At 41.2% G+C, this 13,737-nt stretch overlaps 1 long non-coding RNA gene across 2 annotated transcripts in view; it reads right to left on the bottom strand.

Annotated features, from left to right (window-relative positions):
• Nucleotides 1–13,737, bottom strand: part of LOC138123525 (uncharacterized) — a 309,532-nt gene that overhangs the window by 163,204 nt on the left and 132,591 nt on the right. The gene's annotated exons all lie outside the window — the stretch shown is intronic.

Below are 13,737 nucleotides of genomic sequence, written 5' to 3'. Positions count from 1 at the left end.
AACAAATGACAAAACTTATCTACAAAATAGTTGCCTGGGATGGCTAATTGGTGGTCCATATACAATAGTGGTCGCGGAAATTAATAAATACCGACTTTGTCATGTCTCACAAAATAATACCTACTCTAGAACGCGAAGTCAATAAATTTTGGGAAATTGAAAGGTTTGAGAACGATCCCGTTTTGTCAATGGAAGATGAACAATGTGAGACCTCTTTTCGAGAAACACACAAAAGAGACGTGGATGGTCGGTTTATTGTTAGTTTACCCTTAAAAAACATTCCTCCAAAAATCGGGTGTACCAAGAATATTGCAATAAAACGATTAAAGTCAATTGAAGCAAAATTTTGTAAAAGTCCCCAGCTGCAAGAAGAGTACCATAAATTTTTAAGGGAGCTTGGACATATGGAACGGGTTGAAGGGCCGGACCCCCAGCAGGTAGTTTATTTACCCTATCATTGTGTAAAAAAGGAAAGTAGTTTAACAACCAAGACAAGGGTCGTCTTCGATGCAAGTGCAAGGTCCACAAATGGGTTGAGTTTGAACGATAATTTATTACCCGGACCCAATCTGCAAGCAGACCTCTTTTCAATTATCAGCCGATGCCGTCTCCATAAATATGCACTCTCCGTGGACATAAAAAAGATGTTCCGAAAAATTTTGTTAAACCCTCAAGACCGTGATTTGTTACGGATAGTTTATAGGGAAGATACGCGAGACCAAATTAACTCGTATAGACTTAACACAGTCACTTATGGCCTTAATTGTGCACCGTTTTTGGCGATGCGGTGTTTACATGAATTGGCTCATCAAGCCGAACGCGATCATCCACAAGCCAGTGAGACTATTTTGAAATGTTTTTATATGGACGATCTGTTTGTCGGAGTAGATAGTAGCGAACAGGCAATCAAATTACGCGACGATTTGATTGATATTTTGAAACAGGGCGGCTTCGAATTATACAAGTGGGCATCAAACAACAATGACGTATTACCACAGCGTAGTCACCCCTCAAACTTGATTCAAATTTTGATACAACAGCGTTAGGGCTTACTTGGAATTGCAGCAAAGATTTATTGAAATATCATGTCACGTCAATAGAATTTCCTACTAATGCAACAAAGCGAAACGTCTTATCAATCATAGCAAAAATCTTAGATCCTCTCGGCTTAATAACCCCAATCATTATTAAAATGAAAGTTCTTCTACAACAACTGTGGGAATTAAAACTAAGTTGGGATGAATTGATACCAACCGAACTCAATCAAAAATTTCTTAAAATTTGTAGCAATTTACAATCCCTCGCAGTGTAATTCAATCCGAAAACATCAAAACCATCGAATTACACGGGTTCTGTGACGCCAGCAAAAGTGCGTACGGTGCCGCGATCTACATCAGAAGTATAGATGAAAATAATGAAGTTACCGTACAATTGTAATGCTCAAAATCTCGTGTTGCGCCGCTTAAACCGCTAACGATACCCTGGTGCCCAATTCTTGAATCGATGGAATTAATTCTCATTGGAAAAATAGGCAAATTTTCTCATGAGAAATGCAAAAGTGTATTCTGGACTTATGTCAGACGGATTGTTCCACTAGTAATCCGGAGAATTATTTCACTTAGTGTTTATCATGGGAAAATAATTTTCTCGCGAGAAATTCGACTGTCAAATGTGACACTTTTGTTAATACAATAATTGTGTTTGTAAAAGAAAAAAGTGGAAGAATTCATTGCAATCCAAATAATGGTTGCCCAAGCACAAAGACTATCCAAAATTAGACGCGTTTGATCCAATTGTCAACATATTGCATTTTTAAATTCTCATGTGAAATCATTTTCCAAACAGTTCAAGAATACAGATATGAGACATTTTAAATTCCACTCGGAATTCATTTATGGGAAAATATTCTCAAACGAATATTTTCCAGTGATTTCAAGAATTGGGCCCCAGGTTAGAATTATGCGCGGCCATATTGTTGGCGAAATTAGCATCAAAGGTCATAAAAATAGTAGATGTTAACATAGATGAGTCATACTTTTGGTCATATTCTATGGTCACCTTATCATGGATAGCAGTCGTGTCCACAAAATGGCAGAGCTTTGTGGCACACCGCGTAGCCGAAATCCAATCGTTGACAAAAATCAATCAATGGCACTACGTCAAAACGGATCAAAACCCAGCAGATTTGATCACTCGAAGTATGGCACCTAATGAACACGACAAATTACATCTGTGGTTTTGCGGACCATCATTCCTGTTGCAAGACAAAAAACAATGGCCTACATTAAATGAAAAAATTGTGCAGATGGATGTACCAGAACAACGAAAAGTCGCGTTAGTCAGTCAGTCAGTACAAGACGAGTTACTTTTATATTTAACAAAGTAAGTTCGTACAAGAGGCTAAAACGCATAACAGGATTTTGCTTACGGTTTGTTCACAATTGCACCAATCCAAACAACAAAAATTTGGGCGCGTTAAGCTGTGGCGAACTGCAAGCAGCCAACGTCGCGATCGTAAAGATTGTACAAAAACAAGCATTTTACCGCGAAATTGACGAATTAAGAAAGGGAAAGCAATTGAGTAAAAACAGCCACTTAATCCCTCTAAACGCATTTTTAGATGAAAACGGACTTTTGCGGTAACGGTAGGAGGGTGCTTACAGAACGCAAAAATTAATTTCGATCCAAAACACCAAATGCTGCTGCCAAAAAGTCATATCCTTACAAAATTAATAATTCGGGATACGCACATCACCACATTGCATTCAGGTAGCCAGGCAACAATTGCAGCGGTGAGATGAACCTTTTGGCCACTGGCCATTAAAGGAATAACAAAGAGAATAATTTACAATTGCGTAAGGTGCCGTCACACTAAACCCATCCAATATTTTCAATTGATGGGTAATTTACCAACAGACCGCGTGACACCATCCCGCCCGTTCCAAAACTGCGGAGTGGATTATGCGGGCCCTATTCTAATAAAAGAAGGTCGTGGACGTGGGAAAAGGACGACAAAATCATACGTGGCGGTATTCGTCTGCCTCGCTACCAAAACGATCCATTTGGAATTAGTGCATGATTATACTTCACAGTCATTCTTAAATGCTCTAAAAAGAATGATGGCTCGACGTGGAAAAGTAACGCGCATGTATTCCGACAATGGCACTAATTTTGTCGGAGCAAATCGCGAGCTAAAAGAAATAAGAGACTTTCTCAGAACAAAAGATTTTCAAAATGCGGTTGTGGACAATCTTACGAACGACGGGATCGAATGGAGATTTATTCCACCAAATTCCCCACACGTAGGTGGAATTTGGGAAGCGGGAGTTAAATCATTTAAAAATCATTTTAAAAGAAATGCGGGAACTTCGTTGCTTACGGCCGAAGAAATGTACACATTACTGACATTAATTGAAGCCTGCCTTAATTCCCGACCCCTAACACCCCTAAGTGATGATCCCAACGATTTGCAACCGTTAACGCCAGGACACTTCTTAATTGGCACCGCCCTGATAGCACCAGCAGAATATAATCTAGGTGAAGTACCAGACAATAGGCTGTCAAGATGGCAACGAGTCGAGAAGTTACGCCAAGAGTTCTGGAGGCGCTGGTCGACCGAATATTTAAACCAATTGTAACCCCGGAACAAATGGCAGAAGACGAATCTACGCCCATTAAAGGTGGGGTCCATGGTAATTTTGCGAGAAGAAAACGTACCACCCCTACAGTGGAAGCTAGGCCGCATCGTCGAATTAAGCCTGGATTATAGTGAACATAACAGAACCGTAGCCGCATCCGCTTTCCGTACCGTAAAGTTAAACTCTGTGCCAGGCAATGAAAGCTATTATAGTGGCCGCAGACCGTGCCGCATCGTATTGTTACCGTATGAAAGTTCGCCAACATTTATCTTATATGGGACGGGTACTGTTACGATTTAAATCGCCGCGCGATTGTAAATCTTCGCGATTTTTCTAGAATGTTCTAGAATCCATCGCGACGGAAACGTACTCGGACTTCCGCCGAAAAATCTGCGCATAGAGGGGGTGGAAGCTATAAATCGGGGGAACCAGAGACAGAACGGGAGATTTTCACGACCTTTTGCCGGTGGTGTTGTCAGTGCCTGGGGAGAGTCAAGGAGACAGTGATCGAGTGAATTTGCAGGGCTGACGAGACGACGTAGTGGAGTTCACGAGAGCCGTTGGAGACGATTCGTCAAAGTACCACCGCCCACATCGCCAAGCGGATCAAGGACTTCACTACGGAAGGTTCCAAACCGAACGCTTTTGCGGATCAGGATCTCGTCGAGTCCTGTCAGTCCAGGTCGTCCCCGGACTCACCGGAAGGTGCCGGATTTACCCACCAGCAAGTCCGGAGCAGTGGTGACACCCCAATTGTTACAGGCCGTAGCTTCTCAAAGTTCTTGGTTGTATAATTTGTCACTCCGTCGAACTAATTGAGCGTTTGTACAGGGTTATTCTAAATGATTGTAGTCGAAGTAGGCCATGCCCATGTTATTACATTTTTGCCGCTTTCATGTGAACTGTCAGTTTTGTCGTTGTCACTGTCATTTTTTAGGTGAAAAGTGCGGTGATGAGATTTTTATTTATTTTCGTTAAGTTAACCATTGAATCCAGACATATTGAGTTGTTTTGCACCCAATTTAACTCACGTATGTACTCACTTATTCACATCATTTTGATGTTTTTTTATGTGGAGCGGCAACCATAATTTTTACATTCAGTTTTCACGCCTACTTCGACTACAATCATTTATAATAACCCTGTATTTAACTATAGTCAAATTTCCATTGTCACTCATTATTTCGACGGGTGAAAAGTTCTATCAAAATTCATTTAATTTGTATATCGCGTTTAGGATTTAAATTTGTTCCACTGTTAAAGTTGCAGTTTTGTCATAAGGCGCGCCATTTCATTAATCGTACTAACTTAAGAAAAAATTTCCTTATCAAGTCCGTCGGGTTTTTATATTCACGAACGATTATCAATCCGTGAGTGACTTCGCCAGGAATTGTGTATCGCGCTCACCGAACATTTTTTTGCGCGTGGTTCTTCACCGGTCCGTACCGGAGAAAAACATCTTAACTTCAATTCGTTTTTTTGGAGCGAAGGAAGACTTGGAGGACCTCTCCGCTTATGCGGGCGGCGTAGCCGAATAGCGACGTTACGTAGGACCAGTCGGCCTTCCTCCTTCGCTAAAGAAGGGAATTTTTTTTACTGTTTCGCCGGTACTCGTTCGTTGAATATCTGGGACCCGGAGGACCCTCCGAGGAGTTAGGTTATTGAAATTTGTACACGCTATTAGGCTAGTCAGGCTTCGTTGTTTTCTTTTTCATTTATATCATTATATTCATTGTTTGACATCTGAATAAACGATTAGTTGGAAGATTGTGTATCATTTCCCGTACTCCGGGCTGTTCTCACCAATTTTTCAGCTTCGGTCGGCGTTTCTCGTGGTTCGCATTGTAAACCGAGTCGAAGCCACGACTTGTTCGTTATACCCCTGAACATTCCGGATTTGTAACCGGTAACAGGGTTGCCCAGTTTCGGGAGCGTAATTTATAACGTAACAATATTGGGGGCTCAACCGGGATTCATTTTGAATTTCGTGGGCTTCGGTCGTCGGTAGCGCGGCCTGAGAGCGCAGACTGAGGGTTGATTGCCCCGGAGAGCGGGGAAACATTTTCTTGTGACTTGTCTAATTTCTTCTTTGATTCTGTTTTGTCGGGGGAAAATCACTGGAACCTGACTGGGCTGCAACAACAACCCGGAGCCTGAGTGTGGAGATTGCCGCTTAGTCCACGGGGGAGGAGTGTCATTGCCTTCGGAGTTCTCGGAGGGGAACCGAAGTTCGTCGTCAGCGAAGAAGTTCCGAATTGGAGGTTCTTCAGGGTGGAGAGCCGCAGCTGGCCATGGCTACGGTATTGGTTCTGTGATGGGGTCTTATTTTTAGAGGTGCGCGCTTGCCAGTGGATTTGCCCGGGAGCCCGACCTTGAGCCCCAGTCACGGAGATTGTACCAAGGGTCCTCTGAGCGCAGCTGCCGTCTTCGTCCACCTGGAGAGAGGACAAGTAGGGCGAGGTATCAAAGACGACCGAACCTAGGGGAAGACTTCGAACTCCAGTGGTACCGTTGCTCACGTCGGCGGACCGGTAACAACATTGTGTCACACCAGGTGGATTGCACAAGAAAGGAGTAAGTCGGAAAAGAAAATGGTGGTGAAAATATTTTAACGTGTTCATAGTGGTCGTCGGATTTTAGCAATTTCGTGTTTGTGTTGTCAGAGATTCACGGTCACTGGTACTCCGGAGTTTTCTTTTGTCGGGACCTGGAGTTTCCATTTTTTTTTTCCTTTGTTGGATCGTGAATGTCACCAGCGTCCTCGTCCATTTTCGAGTGTTTGGGAGGTTGGTTGGGAGTGCGGCAGGTCACTTTCGCGATTTTTTTTCACCGGTTCGGCTCGGTGTCGAAGAGCGAACGGTCGCGTGGTCAACATTGGGGGTGACAAGTGAGTCGTTGCGTTTTGCGTTTCCATTTTTCTGTCTGGTTGTTGCGTTTCGTGAATCCGAGGAGTTTCTAGTTCGCAAGGGACGAAAGTTGTATTTTCGGACGTCGTGTCGTCAAGGTTAAGGACCCGGAGGACGGTAGCGTGGTCGTCGGCGTGGTGCGCGGGCGGTCCGGGGCGAAAGAGGGAGAATCGTGGTGAGGTTCACTAGGGGCGAGTGTCCTCTGGAGGGCCGAAGTTGAACGGTCGAGGAACTCGGCGCCATAGCGCTGCGGCGGATTTGGAACCTCACACACGGAAGACCAGGAGTGGTCGAACGCCTAGTTGCGGATTTAATTCCTTACTTTTGCACTAGATCTTCGCGCCGTCCACGCGACGAAGAAGACCTTCCACCGTGATGTTCCGTTCGGGAAATTGAATCGGTTTTTGACAAAGTCGCCAGTTTTTGAATTTTTGCAACTCGGGGGAACGAACGCACGATCATCAATGTGGGACGCGGGCGAAGAGCGCGCCGACGATTTCCAGCGGCTATTTCGAACTTGACCCACCAATGTTGACAATCTTCAAAGTTTTTCGTGTGTTGTTTTGAAATTCGTGCTCGGTTGTGGTAGCAACGGCTACACAGTCGCACATGGGTTATCAGTTTGCAATTGTTTGGGTGGATGGAAGGGCGAGCGGATGTCTCTCTCGGGGTAGCCAGACCATCAAGGCGCTCAGGAGTAAACCCAAAATTTCAGGGCAGTCCAGCAACCGGGTCAATTTGCACAAATGCCTATTGTTTCAAGCCGTTATATCGACGTGGCTGTCGGTTCCTTCAGATACGGTGAAACGGACCCCTTATCACTCCGAAACTAAATTTCAGCGGCTGCGGCTAAATAGCAGCAAGGGGTGTGGGAGAGTTTTGTTATTTTATGTTTGGGTTTTCAAGTTTTTAAATAATTTGCATACGATCCTTCTGATCGCGTCAGTCTGGCAGGACTACAAACTGCTAGGTCTGTTCCAGAGACCTGGGGCTTCACCCCGAACAGAATCATCTACTGAACATTCATCTTGTAAGGTAATTTAACTCCGTGGTCGAGTTTACTACGTTGGAGGTCCACCAGTTTTCTCTATCGGTTCACGGTTTGTAAAAATTTCGCCCAGCTCAATTTTTATATTTTAGGGGGGGTCGCGTGTTACGATTTAAATCGCCGCGCGATTGTATATCTTCGCGATTTTTCTAGAATGTTCTAGAATCCATCGCGACGGAAACGTACTCGGACTTCCGCCGAAAAATCTGCGCATAGAGGGGGTGGAAGCTATAAATCGGGGGAACCAGAGACAGAACGGGAGATTTTCACGACCTTTTGCCGGTGGTGTTGTCAGTGCCTGGGGAGAGTCAAGGGGACAGTGATCGAGTGAATTTGCAGGGCTGACGAGACGACGTAGTGGAGTTCACGAGGGCCGTTGGAGACGATTCGTCAAAGTACCACCGCCCACATCGCCAAGCGGATCAAGGACTTCACTACGGAAGGTTCCAAACCGAACGCCAGCAAGTCCGGAGCAGTGGTGACACCCCAATTGTTACAGGCCGTAGCTTCTCAAAGTTCTTGGTTGTATAATTTGTCACTCCGTCGAACTAATTGAGCGTTTGTATTTAACTATAGTCAAATTTCCATTGTCACTCATTATTTTGACGGGTGAAAAGTTCTATCAAATTCATTTAATTTGTATATCGCGTTTAGGATTTATAATTTGTTCCACTGTTAAAGTTGCAGTTTTGTCATAAGGCGCGTCATTTCATTAATCGTACTAACTTAAGAAAAAATTTCCTTATCAAGTCCGTCGGGTTTTTATATTCACGATTATCAATCAATCACGATTATCAATCCGTGAGTGACCTCGCCAGGAATTGTGTATCGCGCTCACCGAACATTTTTTTGCGCGTGGTTCTTCACCGGTCCGTACCGGAGAAAAACATCTTAACTTCAATTCTTTTTTTTTGGAGCGAAGGAAGAGTTGGAAGACCTCTCCGCTTATGCGGGCGGCGTAGCCGAATAGCGACGTTACGTAGGACCAGTCGGCCTTCCTCCTTCGCTAAAGAAGGGAATTTTTTTTACTGTTTCGCCGGTACTCGTTCGTTGAATATCTGGGACCCGGAGGACCCTCCGAGGAGTTAGGTTATTGAAATTTGTACACGCCATTAGGCTAGTCAGGCTTCGTTGTTTTCTTTTTCATTTATATCATTATATTCATTGTTTGACATCTGAATAAACGATTAGTTGGAAGATTGTGTATCATTTCCCGTACTCCGGGCTGTTCTCACCAATTTTTCAGCTTCGGTCGGCGTTTCTCGTGGTTCGCATTGTGAACCGAGTCGAAGCCACGACTTGTTCGTTATACCCCTGAACATTCCGGATTTGTAACCGGTAACAGGGTTGCCCAGTTTCGGGAGCGTAATTTATAACGTACGAAAATGGCCTTGAGCTGTAACAAATAGCCAATCAGAATGCAGAATGTGAGAGTGGAGTGGCAGTGCCTATGGCATATAATGAGTAATCTGTCCTCTGGTGCCGACAGCACAGCCCACAGCCCGACAGTTGTTAAAGAAACAAAGGGTAAACTGTTTGACATCGGAAATTCCCGTCAAAATTTCTAACCTAGTAACCAGTAACCTATTAGTTATTTATTTAACGAGTTCGTGTGTAATTTTGGCTTTTTTTGGCATGAGTGGACCAGTTTAAAACTCGAGTGAAACGAGAGTTTTAAAGGTCCACGAGTGCCATAAAAAGCCAAAATTACACAAGAACGAGTTTAATACAACGTTTTTTTGTTCGACGAGCCCCTTAAAGGTTCCATATCGCTAAAAATCTTTAAAATTAGCTTGACGTTTCGTTTTGACAAGTTGTCAAATTTATCAAAATCCGTTCACACGGAAGAAAATTCTCAAATTCTGAGAGTGTCGAACAAAAATAGTAGTTTATTTAATGAGTTCGCGCGTAAATTGGGCCTTTTTTGGCACGAGTGGACCATTTTAAAACGCGAGTGGAACGAGCGTTTTAAAGGCCCACGAGTGCCAAAAAAGGCCCAATTTACACACGAACGAGTTGAATACAACGTTTTTTGGTTCGACGAGCCTCTTAAAAGCCCCAAATCGCTTAAAATCTTTAAAATTAGCTTGACGTTTCGTTTTGACTTATTTTTGGATTTATCAAAATCCATTCACAAAGGAGAAAATTCTCAAATTCTGACAGTGTTGAACCAAAAAATAATTTTATTGCCACGAGGTATATTTGTGGCGATAACAAATAACTAAAAAAGCAGGTTACTTTAATCTAACATGAGTCGTGGTAAAATGGTGGTAAAATTGTGGCAATATTGTTAGAATCTATTATCTTATATTATTTACGTTTTTTTTTAACTTTTATAGAACAACCAAACCTGGGCACATTGATTAATCTAGTTGCGCTCGTTCCGAAATCTTGCCTTCTCTCAAAATAAAATCTTACTTTTAACACTGATATCACTAAACTAAACTATATTTTGTACCTAATTTAGAATTTGTCATACTCTCGTGTCAAAAATGGATTACTCCCTAGGATTTAAGGATCCAATCAGCTTTAATTAGGTTTTCATTTCCACAATGCAAGATGTTGTTTCTCCACAGTTGGGTTAAAATCAGAAACGTTTTTTGTTGAAGGGATGGCTTTATAATATAATAATTTGTTATGGCCCTTTTCTCTCGCGCCAATAGAACCACCACAGTTCGTTTGAACTTTCCATTTTAAACTTTTTACAAAATGCACTTAAATAATTTTGCAATTTATTTGACAATGTCTATTTAAACAAATGAATAGTTTGAAAAATCAAAAAAATAATAGATATCAACCGGGCAATATGAAAATAACTAGTGATTTAACCAACCTAACAACTGAAATTTTGATTTTGACAGTCCAAATGTTTTTTGGATGGACTTTATGAGAGAACAGGCATGGGACGAAATAGGAAGGACCCTATCTACTGAATATAACATTTTAGTGGGAACGCCTCATCAGCAACAATGACATACGGCAATTCTATATCTGTTCCTGGAAGTTTTTCACTTCCCAACATTTTTATTTGCTTTGCTAAATCTGTCAAATATTTACTGGTATTAAATAGGTATTACATAAATTATTATTAATATTACTTTATGTCTTCTGGGATCTCTCTGGCTTCTCAACAAAATACGAATTGGAATAGCATAACCTACAATATTTAACATGAAATCTGTCAATACCTTAGGGGTACGGCAACGTTACGGGTCACTATAACTAGCAACGCATTTTTGCGGGACGTTGCGATTGCGGGGAAGGGCACGGTTCGGGATACGGAAGCGTTCCGGTCACTATAATCTAAGCTTTACATCCAGGTAGCCATGGAATTACTCGTGTCGTATCAGTGAAGACCAAACGTGCGGCAAATCGGGTATATGAACTCCCAGTGGACAATGAAAGTGCTTAAAGGTCCTCATGTGAAAATGTAAACAAAAAAAAACTGAACATTATTTGTGTAGCGTAGTTCTAAAACATTTTATTCAATTTTAGTTCATTTTGGTATTTTATATTTGTATATTTTTTGTTGTTTAGTATTGTTGTGAACATGTGTTATTGGCTTAGCGCCTTTTCAGTCAAAAAATTGTTTGTTTTGGCATAATTTGTTACATCACATTTTTGTATATTCATTTTTGTGGCGTGGGAGGATGTTAACGCCCGTACTTGTTCGGACGTTTCCGGCAGCGATCGGAGCACGGCTCCACGCCCACGCAGCAGTTTTTTGTGCGTTATAAAAAACCACACTCTGTAACTCTAGATTGACTCTGTATCTGAACTCGATATTGCATCGTCGAACCGAAAATACATGTAGCCCCTAATTAAGTTAATAAACTACAAAAACCCAACAAAGTGTCTTCTTCTGGGATACTGGTCCTTCAACATACATATTATGTTCTTTCGCCGAACACAATTAATACAAAATTCCTTAGAATTTGAAATAGTTATTTGTGCAACGAGATAGGAAAAGTGACTTTTTTCCGTACGAGATGCAACGCGTCGAGTACGGAAAAAAACACTTTTCCTTCGTGTTGCACACATAATTTTTTCTAATGAGGTAGAGAAAACCCTTACCTCTTGAGGATTTATTGAAAATTTTGGATACAAAATTCGAAAAATCGAGTAGCTCATTTTGGTCGTTATGGAATCAATGTAGGTAAACACAAATTTTCACATTAGAAAAATTTGCGAGTTCGTTTAGTTGTGAGTGTATTTGCGATTAAAAATGTCCGAAGATGCTGAACTTGTTAGCTCGGACGTAGAAGAATCAGCAGCATTAGCAGTCAATGAGTTATTGCCCGTGAAATCGCGGAAAAAATATGATAAAGCTTACCAACAATTTGAGGATTGGTGCCGTGAAAAGCGAGTGCGTGATATTACTGAAGAAGTTCTACTGGCCTATTTTGAGCAAAAATCAAGAAAACTCAAAGGCTCGACATTATGGAGCCTTTTCTCGATGCTGAGGTCTACAATCCAATTAAAGAAAAATATAGAAATCAAGAAATATGCAAGCCTGATAACGTTCATCAAAAGAAAATCAACCGGTCAGGTTTCGAAAAAATCCAACATTTTTACCAAGCAGGAGATAGAAAAGTTCCTAAGGGAAGCGGATAATGGCACTTATTTAATGATGAAGGTAAAGGTGACTTTTATGTAATTCAAAAAATAACTGTTTTACTCTTTAAAGGTGATGTTGATAATCGGGATCAGTGGGGCATGCCGTCGCGAGGAATTGACTTTTCTTGACGTGAAGAACATTACACACAAGGGGTCTTATATCATTATCCAGATTCCAGACACTAAAACAAACGTCAGGCGAGAATTTACAATATCACCAGGCAATTTTGAAGGTTTGGATTTATTAGAAATATTCAGGACATACTTTTCTCTCCGACCATCACCGATTGAAATTACTCGATTTTTTCTTGGTTTTCGGAACGGAAAATGCACAAGGCAGGCAGTAGGAATAAATACCATAGGTGGAGTGCCTAAGAAAATAGCAGATTTTTTGAATTTACCGAATTCTTCGAATTATACTGGACACTGCTTCAGAAGGACATCTGCAACATTATTGGCCGATGCAGGAGCTGACATCACAGTTCTCAAAAGACACGGTGGTTGGCGATCAAATACTGTTGCCGAGGGATATACAGTGAGTTTTTTTTTAAACTGGCCATAGGGTTTTACATGCTAATTTTTCAACCCCCTGTTAACATTTGTTCCGATAAAAATATTCAAACCATTTTTGGAACAAAGTTGGAAGATTTTTTAAACTATCGGATAGATTACGATTTAATATCCCAAACTTTCGAAAAAGTTGTGAAAAATATATTTTGTTACCACCATGCCCTAAAGGGCTCTATACACCTAGCATTTTGTTTGCAGTACTTGTATGCGCATTCATGTTTCCAATACATATGATGATTACATACTACAGGATTTGATAAAACACATGTGTACTACTAACATTCTATTCATGCATGCTGTCAAGTGTGTGGCTAATATATGTTCTTGTATACATTATTTTGTATGGAAAGACAACTAGATTTTTTATTATTAAAATCTCGACCGCACACCCAAAGTTAAGCCACACCGCAAAAATATCAAACACGTTTGATAGACTTATACTTGTATGAACATCCATCACGGCCGACAAAAATTGGTCACTCACTGTGATTTTACTAAATTTTGTTTGAGCAAACCGTGTGCTGTCATACAAATTTTCATTCGTGTGTGGACAAGACTTGTATCTCATACGAATTTACGAAAACAAGTTTGACAAACATGCCAGAAAGTGTGTGTTTCTGATAAACTTGTATCACATACTTGCATGCGCAAGCAAATCCTGCAAACAAAACGCTAGGTGTATAGGGCCCTTAAGGGCCGGTTTTTCAATCAATGATTAATTTTTGATTAAGGTTTAATTTGTAATTATCACAATGTTACCGTTTTTCAACCTATGATTAACAAAAAAGTTTATGTTTATTCTTGATTAACTTAATCATACGATGTTCTATGAATTATATCGTGTGTTCCAATAAAAACTCACTTGCAGTAAGCCATGACTATAGAGATAGATAGACTAGTCATGTCGATTTTAGGATCATTGGAAGTAGTTCATTTGTTACTTACAAATTTTCATCAT

The sequence above is a fragment of the Tenebrio molitor genome, chromosome 2 (assembly GCF_963966145.1).
Source record: "Tenebrio molitor chromosome 2, icTenMoli1.1, whole genome shotgun sequence".
NCBI classification, from domain to species: domain Eukaryota; kingdom Metazoa; phylum Arthropoda; class Insecta; order Coleoptera; family Tenebrionidae; genus Tenebrio; species Tenebrio molitor.
The sequence above is the reverse complement of the archived record's forward strand: the minus strand, read 5'-3'. Positions and strand labels throughout refer to the sequence as shown.